This window comes from Emydura macquarii, unplaced genomic scaffold (genome assembly GCF_026122565.2).
Source record: "Emydura macquarii macquarii isolate MOO-44397 ecotype Brisbane River unplaced genomic scaffold, CSIRO-AGI_Emac_v2 contig_71, whole genome shotgun sequence".
Taxonomy (NCBI): domain Eukaryota; kingdom Metazoa; phylum Chordata; order Testudines; family Chelidae; genus Emydura; species Emydura macquarii.
The window spans coordinates 2,089,935-2,115,731 of record NW_027130208.1 but is presented as its reverse complement, the minus strand read 5'-3'; the positions used below and the strand labels follow the sequence as shown (position 1 = coordinate 2,115,731).

Below are 25,797 nucleotides of genomic sequence, written 5' to 3'. Positions count from 1 at the left end.
AACCTGATTAATGATGCGCAAAGCGTCTGAGGCAATGAGATGATCGTTCCCTGGGACATCTCCCCAGGCAGTTTCCCCTTCGCCCACCATCACTCTGTACAGTTCTATTGGTCTCATCTGTCATACAGCAGTTAGGACTTGCTTAGAGGATCTACTCCCTCCCCTTCCCAAAAGCCTGGCTCCCGGCCTGCCAGAGCCTTCCCCTGAAACTCCTGTCGACATACCTGCATTTGGCCAATGACAATTCTTCCTTGTTCAGTTTCAATTCTCATTGATTTTTGCGACACATTTCTGAGATCTATGGCGTCATTAGATCATACTGTTTAGCAATTGATTTGGGTGTGTCTTTATGCACTGGACTATTGCCGTGGAGTCTCCAGAAAAGATTCTGCCATCATTGTTATTCAGGTATCATAACTGTTCACTGAGCCCTGAACTAATAGGCAACACTGCTCTGAGAGCCTCTGAGCTGAGGTAATTTGGGGACTAAATCAAATTTTATCACTGGAAGAGGTTAGTGGATATTAATGGGAGAGCAGGAGTTTGCACTGAATCATTCATGTGAATAAATGGAGAACTACTGTTTAATACTTCATACCGCGGGCACGAATATCTTCTGAAAAATGGAGGGGATATGCTTCAAATTACATTTATCATGGTGGAGGAGGTGTCCCACTTTGGCAAGATGCTATTCCCATACATCAGCAAGGGTTATCCTTTGGAACTGCCTAATCAGTGCTGTTATAAACCAACTACGCACACTCCTAGAATACAGCTCAGTTCTAGACACTGTAATGCCATGAAGAGGTTGTGAAACTGCAGAGAATTCAGAGAAGACCAACAGGAGTGGGATTGTTTTACTAGCATGTACAGGAAAGTTAGAAAAAATTAGTGCCTCAGATTCTTTCCTGAGTAAAAACCAGGAAACTGAGGCCAGTTTTGCTGATGGCACAGAGGTTATTGACTCCAGCAGAACCACATGTTGTATGTGCACTGTGAATTTGGTTCACTGACTTCATGGGGGTTGCTCTTGATGTAAATCAAGGCAAGATTTGGTTTAGGAGCCACTCAACTTAAAGTGAACAAGTTTAATTGCATTTGAAGGGTATCAACACTGAGAACTGAGACAATATGTAGGATGGCGATGGGGATGTAACTAGGAATTGGACAGGAATGGATTTTATTTCATAGGAAAATCCAAGATTTTAAAAGTTCTGTTCTGAAATGGGAAAAAAAAATAATGAAATTTTCCATGAAATTAAATGCAAGAAAAAAATTTCAGGTCAATTGAAACATTTCATTCCAATTTTGACTTCATTAGATTATAACATTACAATATTGAAATAAAGGCATTTTGAAACAAAATTGAAAAATGTTCAAAACACTTTTCTTCAGTGATTCTTTCTAAATAAACTTTCATCAAGATTGACACATTTCCACAAAAAGTTTTGCTTTTAATTAATCAGCATTTACCCATAGAAATTTTCTGACAGAAGCTCTACTAATAAGAGGATGAAACCCAAGCAAGGGAATTTGGGGCTGATACCAGGGAAGATCCAGTAAAAGGCGGACTGGCCCATGCAATAAGAGATGGCAATGCGAGTGATTTAGTCATTTCAAACTAGACAAGGCAAAGCATATGCTGCACTCCAAGAGCAGTCCTGCACTGGCAAGGGATGGACAGGTTCACCCTGTGGAGCTTTCCCATGTCCAAGTTCTCGGATTCTGTGATACTTTACAGATCCTGCACTACTCATACTCACGTTAACGATAAAACACCCTCCTCTCCCCCACAAAAGAAATCCATTTATTAGCTCCCAGTTAATTAGAGGAAGAATTCTTCCATTCCAAGTCTTTAATGGCTGGCGTTTCCGATGCCTTTTGATTTAGTAGATGATCTTAGCACTGTTACTGATAAAATTTAAGGAAAAACCAGATGTACTAAAATTATAAGTGTTTGGGCCAAAGTTCCAAGATAAAACGATCCGAGTGGCTGTCAGAGCGCTATTGAAATAGGATTATGGAAAAACGTATAAAGGGAGCAGTGGGCTGGATCCTGAGACCCAGTTATTTTGATAGGAATTGCAATTGCTGAACCCCTCTCCCAGCCTTCGCTCAGGTTGTGTGGATTACACTGTAAACCAACAGAACAAGTTTAAACAGCTTCTTATTGAAGAGGGCCAAGATTGCTTTCCTCATGACACTGGAGTTTGGGTGCTAGCACCCTATCCCCTTTCGCTGGATAGACATTCTGTACTCTGTTCTCTGTCTAGTGGGATAAAAATTCATATCGATACCGCATTGTAACTGTGTTTGCAAACTAGTTTGCAGCTCCAAAATTATACCCTCAATCCTGGCAAGCCAAAACCTCAGAAATGGGGGGGTTAACAGGATACCCATGAGGAAAACGGCTGCCTAGTCCCAGATCTCCACACTCCTGCTCCCCCTTCCATATCAGTTTGTCTCTAATTATTACTTTCTTAGCAAACTGGCGATACGTTTGTCATAACAGTTTTGATTTTTTTAACATGAAATTTAATCAAAATCAACATAACACAAGGGAGACTCAGGTTAGCTATTAGGAAAGGCTTTCGAGCTGTAACAATAGTTAAGCTCTGGAACAGGCTTCCAAGGGAGATTGTGAAATCCCTGTCACTGGAGGTTTTTAAGAACAAGTTAGACAAACACCCGATCAAGGATGGTGTTAGTGCACCTGGTCCTGTCTCGGTGCAGGGGGCTGGACTAGATTAACTCTCAAAAGGTCCCTTCCAGCCCTACACTTCTAGGATAATATTTTGATTTTCACAGGTCAGCCTTTTCAAACATTCAGATTTCCAGCCAGCTGCAGCTCGGATACATTCATTCGCCGTCTGTGTGGTCATCTTGGTGCAGTTACCGAAAGCTTTTAGCCTGGATCTCATCAGTTCACCAGGTAAGGTTTTACTGACCCACCCTCACCCGTGCAGGGTCCGTGCTAGTGCTGAGGACATTCTGAGGTTCTTAGTAGCTATGTTTACTGTGCATGTGGGATCCATTTCTGTTGACCGGGTAATACCTACATGGGTTTTGGAACACACCTGCAGTACTGAATTTCATGTCGCACAAGTGCTAGCTTTCGAAGGAAGCCTGTAAGGTTCTGTACCTGAGCTAAATAAGTAGCTATGCAATGGGGACAAAGAAGTGAGCAGAGCCCACTGGTGCGAACAAACTCCTGCAGGAACTTGCGTTTGGCAACAGATTTAAAAATAGTGAAAATCAACAGCAACCATGAAATGACACCAATGAAATCCCAGAGTGACCAGGACAAACTGCCCAGCAATTCAATTCAAACGTGTTTTATAGACAGAGCCAGGATGTTCAGAAGCGCTCAGCAGTCACAGTTATCCACTTGCCTGAGAGGCAGCTGAGCTCTGTGGGGAAGTTGGCCCCAGTTGTGGGCACTCAGCCCTTTCGAAAGATCTGGCTCTGTGCGAGAGATCAATAAACCTTTGTGCAGACTTCTCGCGGCTATTTTAAAAATGGACGTGTCAATGAAATCAATGGAATATCATGGCATAATTAATACTGGAGGCACCTGGGAAGTGTGGCAGCACGGAATTAGCTGAAGTTAACAGAGGGGACTAAACACACACACGCCCCCTCTCTGCCCCCCTCCCCCCACAGCTACAAACACTTTCCCCACCAATAAACTATGGGTCCCATTGTCCTCCTGAGTATTTGCACAAACACGGATTGAAGAAGTGAGCAAAGCAGGGTAAGTTAGACAAAAGCAGTGACAAAGGTCTGATACTGTTGGATGCAGTCTGGGCATGCAGCCACTGTGGACAAAGCAGGCAGGTTCACGGTCAGAAGAGAGTGTTGCAGTGTGAAAAGAAGGTATGCTCCCTGCTGGCTAGAGCATCGGGGCACACTCCTCTTCCCAAGGGTAAGTGGCTGTGGTGAGAACATACCATCTCCTCAGACACAAATAAAAGGGGAAATTAATTAATACTCACCAGGTGGATGAGACAGATGCACTTTCAGTTGCAAAATGGCCATTTCAGAGCTGCTGCTACTTGGTTCTGCCAAATCTAAAGGGCCAGCCCAAAAAAAATCTTCTGGGAAAAAAATTCCTGGAAGAAGGAAGTCTTGGCCTGGGGGTTAAAGAGGGCCAAAAAGCCACCTAAGCAGGTACTTGCTTTCTCAATGGCTACCACCATTGTATTTGGGCACATAAGTGAAAGCAGATTTACAGCATCCCCTAGGCCAGATTGTCGAGAGAGCTCATCTCCCATGGAGGCACCTAAATGAAGTGGCCTGACTCTCAAACAGAACCCAGCCACTCCCAGGGGTCACAACAGGGGGGGCTGGACCTTGAGCACGTGAACATCGGTCAGCGCGGGGAATGGGATTGTGGGCGTTGCTGAATTACGGCATGTCTGAGCCAGGCGTCATCCACGCTTCATTTCACGGACTTGACCTTTGACAATGAGAAATTTACCTCCCCGTCACCAAAGGCTATTTGCTTCCTCATTGCCCCATCCGCCCCCAAGCTGCCAGCTGTGGAGTTACCTAGCATGGTCACCGAATGCATTCTAACCCTGCCGTTCGGTTCTCGGCTCACTCCCAAACCAAGGGAGTGTCTGCACTGATGGCTGCAGGGCTCAATTCAGCGGGTTGTGGAGACCAGCTCAATCAATCCCAGAAGTGCTCTCTGATTGACACCATTAATCCACCCCCCACTCCCCAAAAGGAGTCAGGCTACGTCGACCAGAAGAAGCGTCCCATTGACACAGCACAATGGAGACACCGCGGTACGGCAACGGAAGTAAAGTCGACGGTGGCAGTGTAGATCAGTGTCTTATCCTTCTTCTGAGTCCCTTTCATGGTCTGCTTCTTAGATGGGCAATATGTGTTGCTACGCTAGGTCTTGTAGAATCACAGCATCATAGGACTGGAGGGACCTCAAGAGGTCATCTTGTCCAGTCCCCTGCACCCACGGCAGGGGTAAGTATTATCTAGACCATCCCTGACAGGTGTTTGTCTAACCTGCCCTTACAAATCTCCAGTGGTGGAGATTCCACAACCTCCCTCGGCAATTTATTCCAGTGCTGAACTAGCCTGACCATTGAGAAGCTTTTCTTAATGTCCAATCTAAACCACCCTTCCTGCAGTTTAAGCCCATTGCTTCTTGTCCTGTCCTCAGAGGTTAAGGAGAACAATTCCCCCCCTCCTCCTTGTAACAACTTTGATGTACTTGAAAACTGTTATCCTGTCCCCCCTCAGTCTGCTCTTCTCCAAACTAAACAAACCCAGTCTTTTCAATCTTCCCTCATAGGTCATGTTTTCTAGACATTTAATCATTTTTGTTGCTCTTCTCTGGACTTTCTCCAATTTGTCCACATCTTTCCTGAAATGTGGCGCCCAGAACTGGACACAATACTCCAGCTGAGCCCTGATCAGCGCGGAACAGAGCGGAAGAACTACTTCTCGTGACTTGTTTACAACACTGCTGCTAATGCAGCCCAGAATGAGGTTTGCTTTTTTGTAACAGTGTGACACTTGATTCCTATTTAGCTAGTGATCCACTATGACCCCCAGATCCCTTCCCGCAGTACTCCTTTCTAGGCAGCCATTTCCCATTTTGTACGTATGCAAATGATTGTTCCTTCCTAAGACTCTCCCTTGGCTGTCACCCACACCCTACCAGGACATGTTAGGCATGACGGGACTCTGGCCTTAGCCGCACCTGCAGTGAGCTGGTTTGCACCTTCTCTGGAGACGCCTGGCAGGCAGGTGTGCTCCTTTTGGGGAGTTCACATTCTTTAGCACAGCATTGGGACTAACCTGCCTTTGAGTGCACAGGGGACAGTTGGTGACATGTCTCCATTATCCCAAACAAGCCACAGTAAAACCACTGGCATGAGGCAAATTCAGCAGTTCATGACACAAAGAGCTCCAGCACACTGGATTTTGGAAAGGGAGTTGGTGGTGGGGTAGAAGAGAATGTACTCATTGCACCAACTGCTAGACCTTCCTCAAACAAGTCTCCACACTGGCAAATCTGGTGCAAAATAGAAAAAACCCACCAGACCCTAGAAGTATTGTTTGAGAGGGGATGGGAATATTTGTGACCCTTGCCTCTCATTTTTCCTAGGAACCCAATAGATTCCTTCCACCTCTAACAGTTCCCCTGAGGCTTGTGTAAACGCCTTCTGCAAACTCCTATCTTTAAGAGGGACCTTCACTCCTAGCCATGCAGATTTGATTCTCTCTACTGGGCTTTGCATGGCCTACCTGCTCAAAACAGCACAGAGTGCACGGAGTGTGTACTGCACACCTGGTGGGAAGCCATGCAGAACGGAGCACCCTTGCTGGTTCTAGCCCAGATCGGGTGGGCGCTACAATGAAGTTCTCTTAGAAACAGGAAAAATAAAAATGAGACAGAGCCGTCCAGAGCACAGGGCTGGGAGCCAGGAACTCCTAAATCCTAGTCTGGCCTTGGGCAAATCCCTTGGGACTATATTTTATCCTTCCCCTCCCCGCCTTGTATTCAAAGTTCCCATTGAAGCCAATGAGGATTTTTTTTAAAAGAAAAAGCAGGGAGGGCAGCGGAGGGCTGGCTGTGAACGGATGAATTAGTATCTGTAGATTATTTTAGTGCTGCACATCCCAATAGAATGGTTAAGCATTATCCTGAGGGACAAGGGCCTCCAGAGGCTTGTGGGGAAAGAGCAGAGAACATTACCAGCAGTGGAGGAGCCGTACACTAAGAGCTTGTAGCTGATAACACAGTGAATAACTTAAGCTAAGACAGGTCAGTTCTGCAACCCAAAGCCCTACCCCCAGGCATCTGTCTGAGCCTGCGAGGCGCATCCTAGAGGCAGAACGTTCAGCCAAATCTAATGTTTAAAAACCTCTCAAAACCCCAGGAATTTACCCTTGCAGTAACTTGCAAAGCAAGAATTATTACCCTCCTGTCCCCCATCCTAGCCTCCCTAACTGAAAATCTGCGGCATGTGTTTGTCTAGGCAGTAGACTTCAGGTACAGCTGTCTTTTCCATTGCATCTATTTTTCACAATGGTGCGTTCTGAAGCTTGGGAAGTCAAAGCACCACCTATAGTCAACTAAATTAGCAGCCTTGTCTGAACTGACCGAAAATGATCTCGGTGGCTCTGAAGAGGACAAAAGCCACAGCCCGCTCAGAGGAAATGTATTATCCCAGGAAGAAGAGGCTAAGTGGAACCTTTCAGTCAAACCCAGTTGTCATTTTCAGATGCAATTTATTTTTAAAAAAAGATACTAAAAATCTTCCTTATTATTTGAGAAAATGAAATCCTTTGTCTGTTTTTGAGAGAGTGAGCGCAGGCGCAAAATGAGAGAGAGAAATGCGGAAAGAGTTAAAACAATACTAACAGCTAAATCAAAGAAAAAACACAGCCGAACAGTGGAACATCACATAGCAACAAGAGAGAATTATGATGAAGAAATGATAAGTTTAGGAAGGATACAAAAGAAACCATTATAAAAGACGGATATAAAAAGAATTACTTTCAAGGGAAAAATATACATAAATAGGGAAAATGCAAAGGGATCACGAAAATGTTTTATGAAACACTAAAATCATTAGTTTTGCTCAGAAATGCAGCAGTGCAGAACATTTTACAGCTGTAAGGGCATCATCTAAAGTTCCCAGAATCCTGATGATTCAGGGATCAGATATAGATTCATAGACTGTCTCATCCCGCCTTGACGTAACTCTAGTTTGATCTCCTACGTTACAAAGGCCGTGGAATGTCACCTCCTGAGTCATGCACTGACCTTAACCTGAAAAAAAAACAAAAAAACAACCCATCTAGCCTTGATTTAAAGAATCCAAGCAATGGACCATCTACCACAGCCTTTGGTGAGTTGCTCCAGCACCCTCTTTGGCCATGTCTACACGGCAATGTAAGCCCCGGGTGAGTAGAACTCAAGTTAGCAGTTAACTGGCTGTGTTAACCTAGGATTTGAGCATCTACCCTCATTGGCAATCCCAGGTTAGGAGTTACTGAACCCTGGGTCCTCACCTTGGACTCCAGCGTCTACACTCTATTATGTGGGCTGGAGTCCAGCCACCCATACCCCCGACTTCCTAGCGCCCTCCCAAAGTGCCGCCACACCAGCCTTCGGCTTTGGTGCAGTGTGGGGAACACATGACTGTCCAGAGGACAAAGCCCGTGGGATCGCAGAATACTTTTGGTGGCCTTCCAGAGCACAAGTCCCCAGGGTCGATATTTACACTGCGGAGCAATAGGACTTGAGCTATGGGTCCTGGCTTGACTCAGGTTCATGCTGTCCATCCTTGTGGGGTCCTGGGACCCCGGGCCTGAGCCCTGGGTTAGCATGATTTGTGTGTAGACAGAATAGGGGTTAGGCTTGAGCCTGAGTACAAATCTAGGCTGACATTGCAGTATAGGACATCCATTCTGTTAAAAAAATGTGCATCATATTTCCAGGAGGATCTGAACTGTGGAAGTCAGCAATGTCTGTGTGAAGTCAAAGCGCCCTCTTGTAAGAGGCCTGGGCTACACACTATGTGTATTTTGGTCACGGGGTTAATTTTAACCCAAATAGATCTATTTGTATAACCCCTAGGGAGGGAACAGTTGCATAAGGCACCTTGATGTATTCCCCTTCCTCAGTATAAAGCAACTATATATCAGTATCTGCAGCCATACTTGGAGGCTTGTACTGTTTTAACTGCACTGGTGCTGTTGTGCAATACAATTTGTGTGTTTGACAAGTCTTTGGACTCACAAGCCTCTCTCTCTGTAGGTGATTCTCAACTCACTTCTTAACTTTCTTTTTAACAAGCTAAGCTGATTCAGCTCTTTAAGTCTCATGGTCAGGTGAATTTTCCAGGCCATGAATCACTCTTATAGCTCTTCTCTGAACCCTGTGCCAAGTGTGGACACCAAATCTGTGAACACCGTTTACATCAACTCCACGGGACTGTTCGTATGTATCATTATACTAAATTGGTTATATGTAGGATCCCGGCTATTGTTTGTGATGAACAGCTCTCCAGATCTTCTGGAATCTCAGCATGCTCGCAGCCCTCTAACTTCTCCCACTCATGTCCTGGTCTTTTGTCTGGATTGTCTAATACGCAGGATCAGATCCTGCATTTTTTCCACCCCACAAACTCTGATTTCCTGAGTGTGTTTGCGCACTATGAATACAGGGTGGGACCTCGAGGCTGACATTTACCACCGGGCACAGGGCCAGAGCAAGACTTAAGTCATGCACAAGACTGGCACTGCGGCAAAATTCTCCCTGAATGAGGGACTGAACAGTCAAAAAAAATAGTCCCTTCATCTCTACCTGCAAATGAATCAATTTGCAAAGCAATATTCTTATATCAGAAAAACTCACTCTTTCATAAATCATAAATTCAAACAGTCTGAGAAGGAAAAAATCCATCTCAAAGAAAATTATTGAGATGGCTAAAAAATAGGAATCCTATTGAGAAATATTTCCTGCTTCGTTAGCCTTCCTGCTCCCCCCGCCGCCACTCCCACCCGCCCCGCCTAAGATGTTCTAGTATTACCTAGGATTGCTCACACAAGTGTTCCCCGATGGAAGTGGGGGTTGCACAATCTGCACACACACACTTCTCTCAACCTCCTTCCTACCCACTTGCTTATCACTTCTCCAACCAGCAGTTGAACGGGCATTCTTTAAACGGACCAAACTTTCATGCTAGCCCCCTGAAGATAGTCATTTTTCCTGTCCTGTACTTATGCAGCTGAAGAGCTGTGTCCTCCAGAAGTAGTGACAGCATTCTACAATTATGGTCCAGAACGTCGTCGTTTATATTCGTGATACTCCAGGGTTTTGGTCTACTCCTGTAGTATTTTGTTGAAGTGTGAGTGATGGCGGCACTGTGTGATAGCCTTCCAAGAGGAGCAGTGGGATCAACCAGCCAGACTAGAGTTAAAATGGAGTTTGACACATTTCTGAATGGGATTCTATAACAGGACTGTGGCAGACTCTCCTTTCCGGCCCGGTCGCTGGGGCCCTCCCTCAGGTTCTGGCTCCGCGGGAGGCCACAGCACCTTCCAACACAAAGGGGAATTGTTAGCTCGCTCGTGGGCTTAGCCCAGCCCTCCGGCGGTGGGCGAGCAAGCAGTCTATCGCTCTGACCCTCAGGCAGGGCAAGCAAAGCAGTGGGTTCCTTCTCTCAGGAGCGATAGGGAGGTGTGGCTAGGAAAGGGGGGGAGCAGGGATGCAGGCCCACCCGTCTCCACTGCGTCCCAGCCCAGGGCCCTAGCAGTGGCCAAGGCGTTTGCCACTGTGTTGGCGGGGCTCCTGCCACAACACGCCACCGGGGCCTCAGATTCAGCCACTGTCTATGGCTGTCCCTGGGCTACTTCCTCCCTGTATCCCAGGGACCTGCCTCCTCTGGGGCACTCTGTCCAGGGTCGGCCCGCCAGTCCCTCCTCGTCCACGGGCGGCAACGCGGGGCACTCCTCTTCGAGGGGCAGCTCCTCTAGGTCATTGGGCGCGGGGAATGGCTTGGCTTCTGGCAGCTCATCCAGGTCCTGTCCCAGGTCAGGGGGCTTGGCGGCCGGCAGTTCCTCCAGGTCCCATCCAGCCTCAGGAAGTATGTTCCACTGGGTTGCTCCGGGGGCTCTGCCCAGTCCCGGGGCTCTGGTGGCTCGGTCCAGTTCCGGGCCTCTGGTACCTGGGCCCAGTCTCTCTGGCTGGGTTGCCTGGTCCAGCTCCTTGAAGGCCCCACCCAGTCTCCAGGTCCGGGTTGGGCTGGGGGTGGTCAGAGGCTCAGCACATCTGCCTCCAACGGTGGTCTCTCCCAGAGTGAGCTCTGGGGCCTGTCCTTTATACCGCCCCTTCCTGTAGGGGCTCCGCCCCGCCGCCACTGGTTGGACGGTCCAATTTCAGCCCAGTCCCTCTGTTGCCAGGCAGATTTGTCTGCTGGGCCGGGGTTGGGCCGCTCAGGCTGCTGGGGCCTTCCCTCAGCTTCTGGCTCCGGGGGAGGCCACAGCACCTTCCTACAAGGGCTGTCTGCAATAGCCAGGAACTGGACTTGATGACCCAAGAGGTCCCTTCTAGTTCCATATTAATATAAGAGACAAATGTGGGTATTTCTAGTTCCATTATCTTTCCAATGTGGGGAAAGTTAAACATTTTCTGATTAGCTCTGGATTATGCACAATAATGAGTAATGGGTCATACAGATAACCTAGTGCAACCTGGAGGTGCCACAGGTCTTTGATTGGTGTGGCTGTCTGAGAAAGGATATTAGATTTAGTGTTGTGCAAATACTATCATAGTTAACATTTGAAGAAGTGTAATCTTCACAATTTAGGTTCAAATCCTGTCCAGAAGTATCGAAGTTTCACATCAGGGCAGAAATTGCCCCTCAGACGCCGAACCTGCAATTGAATCCATGAAGATGGACCTTTGAGCCAACGTGAAGCCCCACTGCCTTGAGTGAGATTCTATATAGGCATAAGGTTTGCAAACCTGTCCTGACTGCAGAGCCTACAAGACATACCGACATGTGGCAGTGTCCTCATTGTGCGCTCACTTACCCTACTGAGAGTCCGGAGTAACCATCAGTTACACCGTAGGCTCGGTAGTGTTCATAGAATCATAGAGTTGGAAGGGACCTCAGGAGCCTAGTCCACCCTACTGAGAGTCCGGAGTAACCATTGATCTGGAGTTACACCGTAGCCAGTGAGAGGAGAATCAAGGTTAGAATGTCTTCACATCGGTAGTGTTGCTATGCCCAAGCTATTTGACCATTAGAAGAACATTAGAAGGGTGGGTTAGGTACAAACATCAAATGGCGCTGGTTCCAGGGTCTCTTTGTGATATCTTATATTCAGGTTCTGAAACGATTCAGAGGGGGTCTTGAAGCACTGGTGCAGGAGCGCTTCCAGTGCTGCAGTTGGTGTCGAAAATCAGTCAACTTTCAATGATATTTCATGAGTAACTGAAGGTGGGAATGAGTGACTCTCCAGGGATGTCATTTACTGTACTTGTTAAAAATTACAAAATAGCAGTGCAGCTGAGGTTACAGAAAGTACAGTGCAACTAGACAAACTTTCAATCCATTTACCAAATTGCTTGCAGTTCGCATTGTCAAGGAAGGTGAAAAAATAATAAATGGAGCATTTTATTTTATTTTAAGTGTCAAAAAATGTATAACGTGGATCTTTTGATTTTTCTCAACCTCTTATTACTCCAGACTAAGAGACACTGGATGAATGGCAGCAAGAATTTTTCTGAACCAGAAGTTCATGAACAATAAAATGTGGAAAGAAAAGAGATTCATAGTTAAAGGTCAAGTATGCCATACAAGAAGAGTTGAACTTCACTGATGTGCACCGAGGGGCGATTCACCCTGGAAGGGGTTAGCACAGTAGGATGTAAATGAAATGTAATCCTTGTACTAGGCCCCAGCACCAGGGTGAATGTCAGTAAACTTTCCTACTTTCTGTAGTAAAGGCCAGGGGTGCAGTCTTACATCTGCATGAGGAACACAGTGCAACTGATTGGACTTCAAAGTAGAGCTGGCCAGAAAACATGCAGGCGCGGGAGGGAGGGTTTAAAAATGGAAAATTTTGCAGAAAGTGGAGTGTTTACCAATGTGCAAATAAAATGTTTCTGGCCAAAAATCAAAACAAAAAAAGAGGGTTTTCCCAATGGAAAAGTGAACGTTTTCAATCAAAGCAAACACTTCACAAATTCTCTTTTGGTTACATAAAATCCATCAAAAACGACTTGATGGAAAATTGTTAGCCCCGCTTTAGAGTCCAGTTCAGGGCTGTGGGTTCTCTTTGTGACTTGCAGGGCCCCTTTGGTCCCAGTAAGGTATCTGGACCCGACTCTGCACACAGTTCTGGGTGTAGAGCGTAGTGCTGGGACTGAGCACATCCGCTCAGCGGGGAGCGTGGGCAGGCTCATGCTCTCGATTAAATCAAAGGCCTGTGCCATTATTTCCAAACTTCCAAGTACAAAGAGCTCCCTCTACTTCGGGTGCATGCTCAGCCTGATCCAGCACCAACTAGGCACTGGGTCAGGCTCTGAATCGGTGCCCAGTGCCCCTGCTTGGGGACTCTTCATACCAAAGCTAGGGGGCCTGCGAGCTGAAGGCTGCACCCCGCCGTTCCCTTGCGCATTCGCAGGGAGTAGGAGTGCATTGGGCACCGGCCTGAGAACCAAGGGTCAAGTTCTAGCTCTGCCATGACCTGCTGTGGGACACTGGGCCAGGCCCTTCCCCCCCTTTCATGCCCTGGTTTCCCTTCCCACCCTTAGACTGTTTTGCACAGTGAGCCTGTAAGCCCTGCAGGACGGGCGGTTTCTTAGGGTTGTACAGTGCCTAGCACAACAGAGTCTTGGGCCTGTACTTGCTATTTTGAGTTCTCACCTCAGAGGTCTCTTTAGCAAACACAAACACAACGTGGGAGAGTCCTTCTTCGCACGGCTACTCCTTTGAACAGACTCTGCCATAACAAACGCAAACCTCCAGACGTATCTCCACTGCTACGACGTTTAATGCTGTCCACAACACACCTTTCCAGATCCTTGGGTCCTACATATGCCTATCACAACATGTGGTGTACCTCATCCAGTGCCCTAGATGCCCCAACAACAACTACATGGGTGAAACCAGACAATCACTCCACTCTTGAATGAACTGGCACAGAAAAGCGATGACACACAAAATGCCCTGTCACCTCTGGGCATATACGTTTCACAAAACTTTCACTCCATATCTGGTCTCCCAGTCCTTGTCCTCAAAGGAAACGTGCACAACACCTTCAAAAGACAAGCCGAGGAGCTTAAATTCCTAACTTTGTTAGACAGTAGAAGTTCTGTACTCAGATACTGGTTTTGTGTCTCATTAAAACCAATCTGTAGCCCACTAACCCTTCCTTTGTCTTATGGCTGCAGTGTGGTAGCTGCCCACTTCTTCAATGGTCTCTTGCAATATGGGTTACTCCTTACGCGTAATCGGTTTCACCTTGTACTTAGCTAGAACGGTGAGTAATCGTCCCCAGACCGGAGGGAGAGCTCTGTGTTGCTTGAAAGCTTGTCTCTTTCACCAAGTGAGGTTAACCCGTTCAAAGATAGCACCTCACCCACCTGCTCACTTTGCAATAAGCTAATTCTGCTAATACTGCTGCAGACAGGAATTTCTCCTGATTTGTGAGGGTTCAAAGTTCCCTCCTGCATATTGGCGTGAGTCAGTAGCTACATTTGGTAGGGGGTTTCCATGCAGTGTAGTTCTAGGCACAGATTTTCTGTTCACTGCAAAACATGGAGGGTCGGGAGGTGGCGGAGGAAGGGATGGGAAATCATAGTCCTTTCGGTTAGTCTGGTGACTACCACTGCAGTTACTTGCTGTCAGAATTAAATTACAACCTGCCGTGGTCTGCTTTTATAACTCCTATCCCTAGTCTGTTCTTCAGTCAGTTGCTATTGGAGAGACCATATAATTTTGACATCTGGTTAATTTGGACACTTATATCTTGTCTGACAGGATGATTTCTCTCACTTTATAATGGCACCATGTACGTCCCCATCGGTATTCCCTCTCCCCGCTGCTACTGCGCTGCTCTGCCTGTGAACGGCTCTCTAACCATTTCGGAGAGCAGTTCATCGTGATCGCTCACAACAAACAAACAACAACAACAAAATTAGCCCTTCTTGTTCTCCTGACAGATGTTCCAACATTTTCCCTCCCCACTGATAGTTTTAAATATTTATACTGCGTGCCTCCTAGAGATGCAAGCTTGTACATGAACATGTGTGCGCCCCAAAGTACCTGCCTCCCCCCGATGGAGGGAGCACCCAGTAAGGGCAAGCACTGGGGAGGCAGCATGCTAGGAGAGCATCCATGCCCCCAGTCTTAGGCAGGGAGGAGCAGCGTTTTAAGTGCTAATGGCTTTTCCAGTGCGACAGCCTGTGTCCCGATGTTACAAACTATAGTGCTAGCCGAAGGAGCCGAAGCTCATTCTCGTTCTTCAACCCGACCATGTGTTTGGGAAGTAGGCCCCAGTTCTGCCATGAGCTCTGCCCGAGCACACCTCTCTGTCCTGCAGGCAAGTCACACTGGGTTTGAGGGCAGCATCTTGGCTCTGGCTATTTTTAAACCATTCCTTAACATTTACAGCCTCCGTTTGCAGAGGGAGAGGATGCTGCGTGGTTCCTGTTTAAATGACTCTTTCTGAACTCCAAGAGCATGGATTAAAGAAGAAAATAAAAAAAAGTTTTTTAATTCAGAGAGAAACTCTGCTGTGAAAAGATAGCCTTTCCCAAGACCTGGCTTCTAGGACGTAATTTGACTCCACGCAGGGAGGAACCCAAGAATGTCTTTCCAAGAAACCGTTCACAGCTCAGATAAATGTTTGTTTTTTTAAATTAGCTTTTAAATCTTCAGAGTTGCTCAACTCCTTCCAACCGCCTCATGGAGCTTTCATTTTATTTAAAGGTCTATCACAGCCTGTCAGGGGAACATCAAGAAAACGCTGGAAAGCACCATTAATCCTGAGCTTTGGACAGGACAGACAAGCTTATTTTACTAGCTGTACTGTATTAATGCCTTGTTAGGGTTTCTTATAGGTCTCCTGCTAATAGGAATAACCTCTGGAGCAATAGCAATTTATCCATACATCTCGCTTACACTGCTTGTCACTGCTAGTAACAGTTGCTAACCCCCTGGGCAGCTTTTCATCTTCACTCTCAATTCTCGAATACATTATTTTAACCTGTCAGAGCATAAACAGGACAATTACTTGGCCCCGCGCAGGCCGAACGTGTTGATAACTACAGCTAAATCCAGCATTGGCACTCTGATGTGCTCCTGTTAAACCAAGCACGATGAGGCAATCAGAATCACAATCGACCAACTACAGAAGCTCTTGATTTGCACTACTTGATGGCAAGCCTAGTAAAGCCACTGCAGAGACAGGGAGCTGATTATTGGTGCACGTGTGTGACGTTATAAGCCAGGAAGAACCAGAAGTACATCTCGATGGAGGTATAACTTGCGAGATTCCACTCAAAAAACTGCTTATGTATCGCGCCTGCTGTTGTGAAATATCAAAGTGGTCAGACAAACTGTGGGCCTCTTTCAGTACCCCTGAACACTCAGAATGCTGGTGGCCTCATGTTCTGTGACTCCATGCACTAAGAAAGAGGATTAGTTTGCTCAGTAAAAGTCCAAGGGTGAAACCCTGGCTCCACTAAACACAGACAAAACTCCCAAGGACATCAGAGAGACCAGGATTCACCCCCTCTCCCCCCATTTTAAATTATGTCCTACCAGGGAACCACTCAAGGAGCCATCTTTGCTGTTCTGTTATTGGGAGCTATCATCACTATGTTGATGGCTCTATGGCCCAGTTACATCTTCAAGATCTTCCCCAGGGGGCTGGCATATAGAGGCTGCATGACAACGGACTGACAGGTTTGAGTCATTCAGGACTCAAATATTCTGCCTTGCTCTAAACATCACCTCCATCTTACTTGCAATGATATTAAGCCACTTGTTTTTCATCTACATGTGATTCTCTGCACGCAGGGACAGCACTGCCTGTACAGGAGGAGAAAGCTGCAGAGCCAGGTGTCATCCACATACTGGTGCAACCGCAGTCCCTGGCCTCTCCCAAACTCCCCCATCAGGCTGGGCATGTCCCAGGACTGAGCCCTGGAGGATTCAAAAGTGCAGCAATGATGGTTTTTCTTGTTGAGGGGAGATGTCAAAAAGGGGAGTTCAGTGTGTGTGTGTGTGTGTGTGTGTGTGTACACACAAAGGAGTAGCGTATGGAAGAACAACTGTTTAAAAGTGTCGGTGGATGACAAATTTGTTTTTTTCTGTGAAAATAAGCGGCTTGCAAGTCACTAGACACTCTGGCACTGGATATACGAGACCAGTGTGCTGGACCAATACTTGGTCTGATGAAGCACTAAGTAAATCCAAAGATCTCAAAGTCCCTTTTGCAGCTGGGCCAATGTAACTCTTAACGCATGGATGGAGAAGCTGAGATTAGAGCTGGTCAGAATTTCCCACCTCCACCCTCCTGCCCCCACCCCATGGAAACTGAGGCACAGAGACAGCATCACTGATTTGAAATATTCAGTTTTACCCTAAACGTTTTGGGTGAAAATTCTGTTTTAAATTTTTCACTGAAAACGCCAAGTCCATACACCCAGTTTGCAACGACCAGGGATACATGCACCTGGCTATTTAAACACTGACGTGTGCGAGTTGTGTTTGACCCCAAGGACAACTTCAAAAACTTTTCCCAGGAGAAAAAGCGAAGTTACCCCTGGGTGTTCATTCTGGTGCGCAGAGGGCCAGCTCCAAAGCAAACTGAAGTGCCGGGGTCTTTCCCCTTTCCTCAGGGAGCTCTGGATTGGGTTCTTAAGGTCGAATCCTCATGCCAGCACCCTGCCTGCATAGCTGGGGAACAATCCTGTCCCTCATGGTCCACAGAGGCTCCCTGTGGCCACTCCATGGAGGTTCCCCCCCCGCCCTGTACATGGCACTAGAGAAAGGCAGAGGACAAAGAGCTACATCAGAGAACCCCCGGGCTCCACCCCCCGTACTCCTAGCCCTGCCACTCTGGGAACCCCTTTGAAGCAGCTCTCCTGGCCAAGCAGGAGACGTCCAATGCCCCACTCCATCCTATTCCCCTTCTGCAGGGATACCGAACCGGTTCCACTGCCGGGCAGCTGAAGAGGCAGGGCAGGATTTGCCCTTGAGTGGCTAAGATGTATGAGTCAGATCCCCAGAGAACTATATTAAATTATTTTCTCCATGTGGCCAAATTCCACAATGAGCTCAGTATAAATATTGCACTTCACGTCAAGTGTTAACCGCTTTAGTTCTTTTGGGGCTTCTGCTCAGTTCAGATTGCTCAGGGACCCTGGGACTCCCCTGCCACTCAGTCCTGCCTGAAGATTATTAATAGAGTCTTACAGAAATTTAGTTCCGATTGTACCAATATCAAAACACTTCCCACTCTTAAGAGACAGCTCTGAGACAATGGTTTCTTTGGCACCAAAAACCCTAATATCGTTTGGAAGCACTATGACTGTTGCAGGAGAATTTTAATATCGCGTTGGGTAAGCTATTGTACCAGGTATTATCGTGCTCAGAAATTGTTCTCATGTGCACATAAGTTATCACCTACTGGCTAAAGATTTTATGCAAAAACTCAGCAAAACCAAGCAAAACGAGGCATTTCTTTTGGGGCCAGCTGGAGATGGACTCAAAGCAAACACGGTCACTGAATTTGGAGGAGAATTCAGAACCCTAGCCCAGATCCACATGTGAACTTCAGATTGGCTCTCATCCCTATAAAAAGGGCCAAACCAAACTGCAAGTCGGAACAGCTGAAGTCGGATGTGCTTAAAATCCCTGACCAAGTCCACTTCAAGTTCTCTGTGGGCAGCCATAATTAACCCAGTTCTGATTTCAGCAGGGCTGTGCACAAGCACCAGGGCCTGCTCACACTCATCTGACACCAGAATCGGGACCTACCACCACCAGTCTAAATCTACGTCCTTATTTCTGAGGCTCTCTTCACGGTTTTTCAAGCTGTGCACTGGTTACGCCAACGTTCTCAGAGTTACAAACTTCATCAGATTTGTAAACTATATTTGTGAATTTGCAACCACACTCTTCATCTAACACTGGACTGTTAACACTTTTTTTTAGTACAATCCTTCAGGCAAGTCATCTTCACAATGAACAGATGTGCAGCTGATTGCTTAGCACCTTCGAATAGACCCTAACCTGTGCTTTTCAGTAAGACCATTTAATTGGAAAAACAAAACTGAAAATTAATGACCATGCAAGTGTCACGTGAAAATAACTGGAGACAAGAGATTCTGAACAGCAATAATTTAGCAAGGTTGAAGTGCAAAGCTTCTGATATTTTCAAAGCACACAAGCAAATGAAATGTTGCTTTAGTGCAATATTCAGCTGTCCTATTTTAACAATATCAGCCCATCTGAACTAGAGAGACTGACAGAATATTCCATTTTAATATGTTTCAGACCAATTAAAATCTCAAGTTTATTGGAAATAAAAGCTGACAGCATAATGTTTAAAAATTAATCAAAGACGTTAGAGCTGGGTTTGTAGAGAGTGCCTCACATGAAAGACTCCGCTACAGAAAACAGGACAATATTGAAGATTTCCACATACCAGAACCCATCCCAGTTCATGCTGAGCCAAACATTCAACATTTATTGTAAGTAATTGCATCTTTCTGCCTCCTGTTCTCACAACTCCATGCCCACCTTCCTGGTTTTCCCGACCCTTTTCCTTCCCATTATTTCCCTCTTTTCTCTATACACTACAGTCTATTACACTCTTTATTAAAGTCCATCTAGTGCACGTTCTGCGTAGACTGCTGTAATTGTCCACTTCTTTTATAAACCAGCCTTGTTTATTATTCATGATGCCGTTAACTTCTTGATGCTTACAGCTTGCTTTCCCTTAATGTTGGTTTCAATATTTTACCAGTGACTAGATGGCCTCCTCCGGTCCCTTCCAACCCTAATATTCTAGGATTCTGTGAAAGCTAGAATTTCCAGTTTGATAATTGGCACAAATGCTCTTTTCGCATGTTGCATTCCCTCCCACCATCACCACCCTCCCACATTCTCCAATATCTTTCAGAAATTATGGTCAGTGGTTTAGCAAGTTAGTTTGCTAATTGCCTTAGGACCCTGCCACATACATCATTCTGAACTGTTGCTTTGCATCTAAATTGAAGGAAAGCCAGCCTTGTCTATGATATTCACAGACAACTCCTGACCTGACAGACAAAGACAATAAAATCTCACATCCAGTACTTGCCAGTATATGACCTTCATCATTCTATTAGTTAATTGTGGTTCGAATATCATTCTTGGAAATAAAGAATCAGTCACGGCACAGTTACTTCCATTTAGCCAACAATACTACTCAGCTTTATCCTTATGGTACAGTTTTTCCCCCTTCCAGAATCTTGTGCATTGTTGCATTTCAGCTTTTTACTTTTAAATGACACTAAAGCTGTTTAATGTGCTCTCAGACGGTGCTATTTATTGATGGACTGATTTCAAATATCAGACCTCAGGGAACAGTAGCTGCATGGGACCCACATCTCACATTTGAGGAAGCCCTCAGGGAATGAAGTCTGTCAGTCTTACTCCAGGACATCACAAACACCATAGCATTGGTGTAACAAGTTGGCCTTTCCCCCCAAAGAACCCAATTCCACACCCAGAGTCTCTTTCCAGGCATCTTGGGTCCTAAACAAAGAACAGCTCCCAGGGTTTTCCCCACTCCCCTTACCTCTCAGAGGAACTTCCAGCTGCTCCTACTTCTTGCAGCTCCATCTCTGACTCACCAGGTGCCCTCTGTGTATTGATTCCTCTCTCTTCCCCACCACACCCTCCCCAGCCCTCTTTTAACCCTAACTGGGGTCAGCTGACCGGGCACAAATGGACTGACCTTAAAGGGCCAGTGCCGCCCTGTGAGAACAGAGTATTAGGTTGCTAACTGCAGATAAGAGTGATCATTTCACATTGGCACGGCTTCTTACAATAAGGGATTCAAAGTGTCCTAATACAGAGAGAGCTGATGAGTGGTCCTTGGAGCAGATACTCTGCTTGAGATCAATGCCAGTGAGATCAATAGGCATGAGGTGCCTAGATACCTTTGCGGATCTGGGCCCACATACCTTATTTGAGCTACTAAAGTCTCCACCCCCCTCCCAGACAGTCTTCAGACGTGCTTCCTAAAGTCAGTTTCAGCTCTTGGCACTTGGAAACCTGTAAACAGATTTGAGCAAACCACAGTATATTCCCCTCAAGGTGACATTCACCTCTGTAAAGAGGTCTTGCACTTGGCCTATGAACCACTGTAAGTCTCACTTATGCCCCTAAAACAGCATGTGAGTAAGATGTAGGAGGCCTTTGGGGGATCTCTTCCAGGGGAGACTTTCCCCTTGAAAGGTTGAGCATCAGCCACACCTGCGCATCTGAGCAGGCCTGGAGTGGGAGCGGAGAGCCGTGTTGATAGAAGAGCTGTGATGTTCTTACGCCATTTCACTCATTCAGCCTAGCGTTTCTCTCCCCCTCTCTATTTGCTTTGCTTTTTCCCCATTTGTGCTCTTGTTACATATGCACAGCTGATCTTTACTCTATCAATATTGAATTCCCCGTCCCTGTCCCCCCACCTCTCTACCCTGAAATGCTTTACAGGGCAGGACATCCAGAAAGCCACTGACCCATCCTGCTTCACATTTAGTGAATTGAAGGTCAGATCAGGCCCTGTTCTTCTCTTCTCTTCTCAGTCACCCTCCCTGGTGCCACAGAGCTCCGAATAGGGAAGGAAATCTATGGACCATATTGAAAAGAATCATTTGAAATTCAATACGGTCCAGTGTCAATGTGATAGAACTGAGGAAACACTCTGAGCGCTAATGAGTTTATGGAGGAAGGCTTCCTGCCTAGCGCTGAAGTCAGGATACAGCTCTGCAGTAGGGCTCTGTGGATCAATGTGCAAACTGTTCTTCTCATTGTTCAGTAGAAGAATTACTAAAATCCATTTGCCAGTAAATGTGCCTTGTCTTGTAAATCATCGGGTCATTAACCTTAACAATGTCAGCGTGTTGGCACTTCCGATGCAATTAAATTACTGACCAAGGCAATACTTAAGAACACATTGCAGACAAAGGAATCTATGATTATATCATTACACTCGAAGAAATTTAGTAATGTTTTAATTCTGCAGGTGAAAATAAGAACCAGCAAGACGTGCTGCCCCCAGTGCAGAGAGACATACCAACGTTCTCAACAGAGACAGATAAACAAACATGGAAAGGCAGGAGAAAGAGAGAGAGAGAATGAAATACACGGAGCAATCGACTTCAGCTGGGCACACGTGCATTCTTCTGCATCGGAATGCCTCGATGTGCTTTGAAGCAAAGAGCTAGGACACAGGAACTGCTGCACCAGATCAGAGCAGTGCTTCTCGGTCAGTTATTTAACCTGCTGTCTTGCCTTCACCAGTATCTAACAGCTGATGCTTCAGAGTCAGAATGCTGTTGTCAGACACTGCAATGGGGATGGTCAGGCCTAGTGGTCGGTGCTAGAATCAGGCTTCCAGGGTGGAGGCGGAACAGGACAGAACTGGAGCAGGAGTAAGAGCAAGGCTAAAGCAGGCTAAGACGTGGGGAGTCTGGTGCCCCTGTCAGCAGGGGTGCACACAGGAATACAAATTTCACTGCTCTTGGAGGGGTGCATTCTCTGCCTCCTCTCCGGGGCCAGAGGAGCTTGCTGTCAACAACACGGCCCCAGGGCCAGAAAAGTTCTGTGTCCCTGCTTGTCAGCCAGGCACCAGTGCCAAGCCACAGAGTGACACTGAACAGACTGATCTGCTGGCTGTGCCTCCTGTGAGGCTTATATACCTTGTCTGGGAGTCACATGGCCAGTTCCTGGCTCAGGGATTGGCTGGAGCCTAGTATGGGAGTGACTCATCACCTTACAGCTGTCCCCGCACAATAACCGATTTAGCTAACTGTGTATATCAGGACTGAAGGGAGGAAATTCCCATCTCCCCTTCCCAGATGAGCACCGAAGCCAGAGGCTGGTTATTATTTTACCCGGACAATGGTAAAGCAGCCAGTGAGTTAGGTTTCCTGTGGACAAGAATTGTCGCTTTGGTGGATGAAGGCTGGTAAGTGCCCTGCCAGCACTGAGACGTGGCATTCAGACCGGCTTGGGCTGAACAGTGCCAGGCAAACACACAGCCATCTCCAGGAAGGAAACGGTTTCCTTTATTTTTCCTTCCGGTTCTCTTGTCCAGCCCTGAACACCTGCGTGCTTTGCCAGGCAAACGGGTGCCAGCTTAAGCTAACATATTGCAATGGAGAAATCAGTCCCCTTTGCTTCATCAAAGCAACCCTTCCCCGCAATCTTACTAGTGTGCACCCCTTTGAATTACTCAGGGAGCTGCAGTGTCGGATCTTGCTCATTTCTAAAACATCGCAAATCATGGAAAGTTCTCTTACGGGTTTCCTTATGAATCAATGGTGTATTTGCCTGTTTGTGGTGTTAGCCAGGGTTTCTCAAACTCGGGGTCCTGACGCCTCAGGAGTCATGAGGTGGTTACATGGGGGTCGCGAGCTGTCATCCCCCAGGCAGCGGAGCTGACAGCACTGCCCGGGGGGTGGGTGGGGTCACACTCACAGGTTTGCCAATACAAAAAGTTTAAGAACTACTGGGTTAGACACACCAAGGCCAAGTTTTCTAAAACCAGCTTCCACTGACTTCAAGGGAAGCTGGTAGTACTGAGCACTTGTGAAAAACCAGGTAATTACTGACTATGGATTTTGTGCTCCTGTCTTGACCTGAGTTTCCGTGAGTATTTCTTTTTTTGCAGTGATAACCTGTTTTCTAAGATGAAACAAGGACCTTTTAAACCCCATTGCACACATCATTCCCCCTGTACACACTCCATGCCACAGATGAATGGCTCTAATACAGTGTGCATTCTTTGGTTCTGCAGACCAGGTTTTGTGATTGCTACCTACAGTATGTTAGTCACAGAAAACATACATGAAATCCTAGGGTTACCACAACAGGACTCACGACTCTGAACAGCTGAACACCTGCTCTTACCAGCCCATGCCTCCTTTGCATGGCAGGCCTCTGCATGAATGCTGGGGCACACTGCCATTAAAACTATTGTCTTGTGTGTGATCTCCACTGCCTAGCATTAGAATGAGCACTCAGGCCAGCATGCTGAGTGTGCATGGTCTGCTGCAAGCCATAAACAAAAAGGAACAGAAAGAAAGTAAGTAACCAGACAAAAGCTATGTAGCATGAGGAGACGGCAGAGTGCATTGGCAGTAAAGTAGTTCTGAGAGATGCATCACATGTGCACGTAAATTACTCAGCTAAAGGTCATGCAACTGATATGATGATTTCCATCCAGCTGCAGACTTATGCCCCCAGAGAGAAAACAGTGCTGGGGAAAATGCTGTAATTTTCCATGAACATTTTCCAAATGAAATGAAAATATTTCATTTCAGTCTAATTTTTCCATTACATTTTTCTGGTTTTTGACTAAAGACAATTTTTAAAATGCAATTATTGGGGGGGTTTGTCTCTTTTCCCTCCTCCATACTTTCCTTTTCCCATGGCAAAGGGGGAAGAGGAGAACAGGGAGAGAAGGACTGGGAGCAAACATCATGAAAGTATTCCTGGGGTTTTTTTAAACAAAACAGCTGTGACCAAACTGAACATTTTCAGCAAAAATATGCATTTTGGTCATAAAGGTTTTATTTTTATTGCAAAAATATTTTTCTGTAAATGTTTTCGCCAGCTCCAGTTGACATACAGGTATTGGCTACAATTTGATCTGGTTTAGTTGCAGTTGAAGAAAATTTAGCATGCCTGCAAGGCAACTAGCTTGGCCCACATGGAAAACTCCTACTTACTTCCATGAGAGGAACCACTACAGGAACAAAATCTAAAGAAATGTAACAGCACACGAAAGCAGCAAAGCACTGAGCTATAAATATCACTACGCTGAGAATTGTGTGCAAAATGGGTGCAGTTTTATGAAGAGGGCACAGAAAAAAATCTAGCCAATAAACATATAGAACATGATTTTTGTCACCTATTTTAATGAGGCACTAGGGTAACATTAAGACCACAGAGGATATATAAGCATTAGAAGAATTGTAGGGTTACTTAAATGGGAGTTCAGAACAGAATAAATGAAATAAATGACTGACAAAATAATTGCCTGAGAAATATCTGAGCCACTGCAGCTGCCCACAAGGTTCTGTCATCTTTTGGGAAGTCTCAGCCAAGGCATACGACATTGGAGAGTATATTTTCTATTCAGTGTGTAAAAGTGTTTTCTGGATGTATCAAGAAGAGAATATACCCTTTAGAGTCTGTCCTAAAGAGGCAGACTTTCATTGAGTCAGGGTGTTTATAACAAAAGAGCACAATACTTACACACACACACACACACACACACACACAGAGCAAGTCTTAAACAATGCTCTGTGCCGTTCAAAGAATTGCTCAGGTACCAGATAATGAACAAGAAATCACCAGCATTAAAAATACTACACTTGTATTACTCTCCTTGCTTTGAAAGCTGGATTTGGCAGCACACTTGAGAGCTCTCACAAGGGTCCTGTTTGATAAACTATTAGAGTGAAATTCACATCTCATTTTGCAGTTAACACTCCTCATCAGATCATCTTTCAGCAGTCTCAGTTTGCCCCCCTTCCTGGCAGCAGTCCATTTGTTTTTAATAGATAAAGACACTTTCCCTCTAAAAACACATTAGATGCTAAGGTGCTCGTTACGTGGGAAATTATGGCAAACCAAGACAGCAATTTTAGACCATTACAAAGCACTGGTGGTCACTGTTCTCCCGTTCCCCAATTTTAGGCCTCACAGGAACAATTACAGAGTGTTCCTTAAATATGTTGTCTTCATCCATCGGGTCCTGCAGAGAAAGGGCTTCAATCACTTCCTAAAGCTCACTGAAGGGCAATACCTCATCCAAAGACAAGTCAGGCAGCTTTCTTGGATAGATTTCTTTCACCACAGTTGAACTTGCTCCAAGTAGTTTATTGCTGTTTGAAGAAAAAATGAGACTCTCTCTAGGTCATTACAGTTTCTAGATCCCTCCTTCAGAATTCTCCCAAGAAAGTCATGCTTTTAACGGTTTTTGCAGTATTTTGCAGTAAATTAGCTTCCAGGTTGTGTT

The 25,797-nt window shown here is 46.0% G+C and overlaps 1 long non-coding RNA gene across 2 annotated transcripts; it reads right to left on the bottom strand.

Annotated features, from left to right (window-relative positions):
- Window positions 1-3,307: 3,307 nt before the first annotated feature.
- Window positions 3,308-20,424, bottom strand: LOC137147750 (uncharacterized). 2 transcript variants are annotated; one of them, XR_010918324.1, is made up of 3 exons: window positions 20,350-20,424; window positions 3,996-4,070; window positions 3,308-3,465 (listed from the first exon to the last, which is right to left on the bottom strand). It is a non-coding gene; the product is annotated as an uncharacterized lncRNA (long non-coding RNA). The 2 variants fall into 2 exon arrangements; XR_010918325.1 differs by having other exon boundaries at window positions 3,996-4,133; window positions 20,350-20,418.
- Window positions 20,425-25,797: the final 5,373 nt, after the last annotated feature.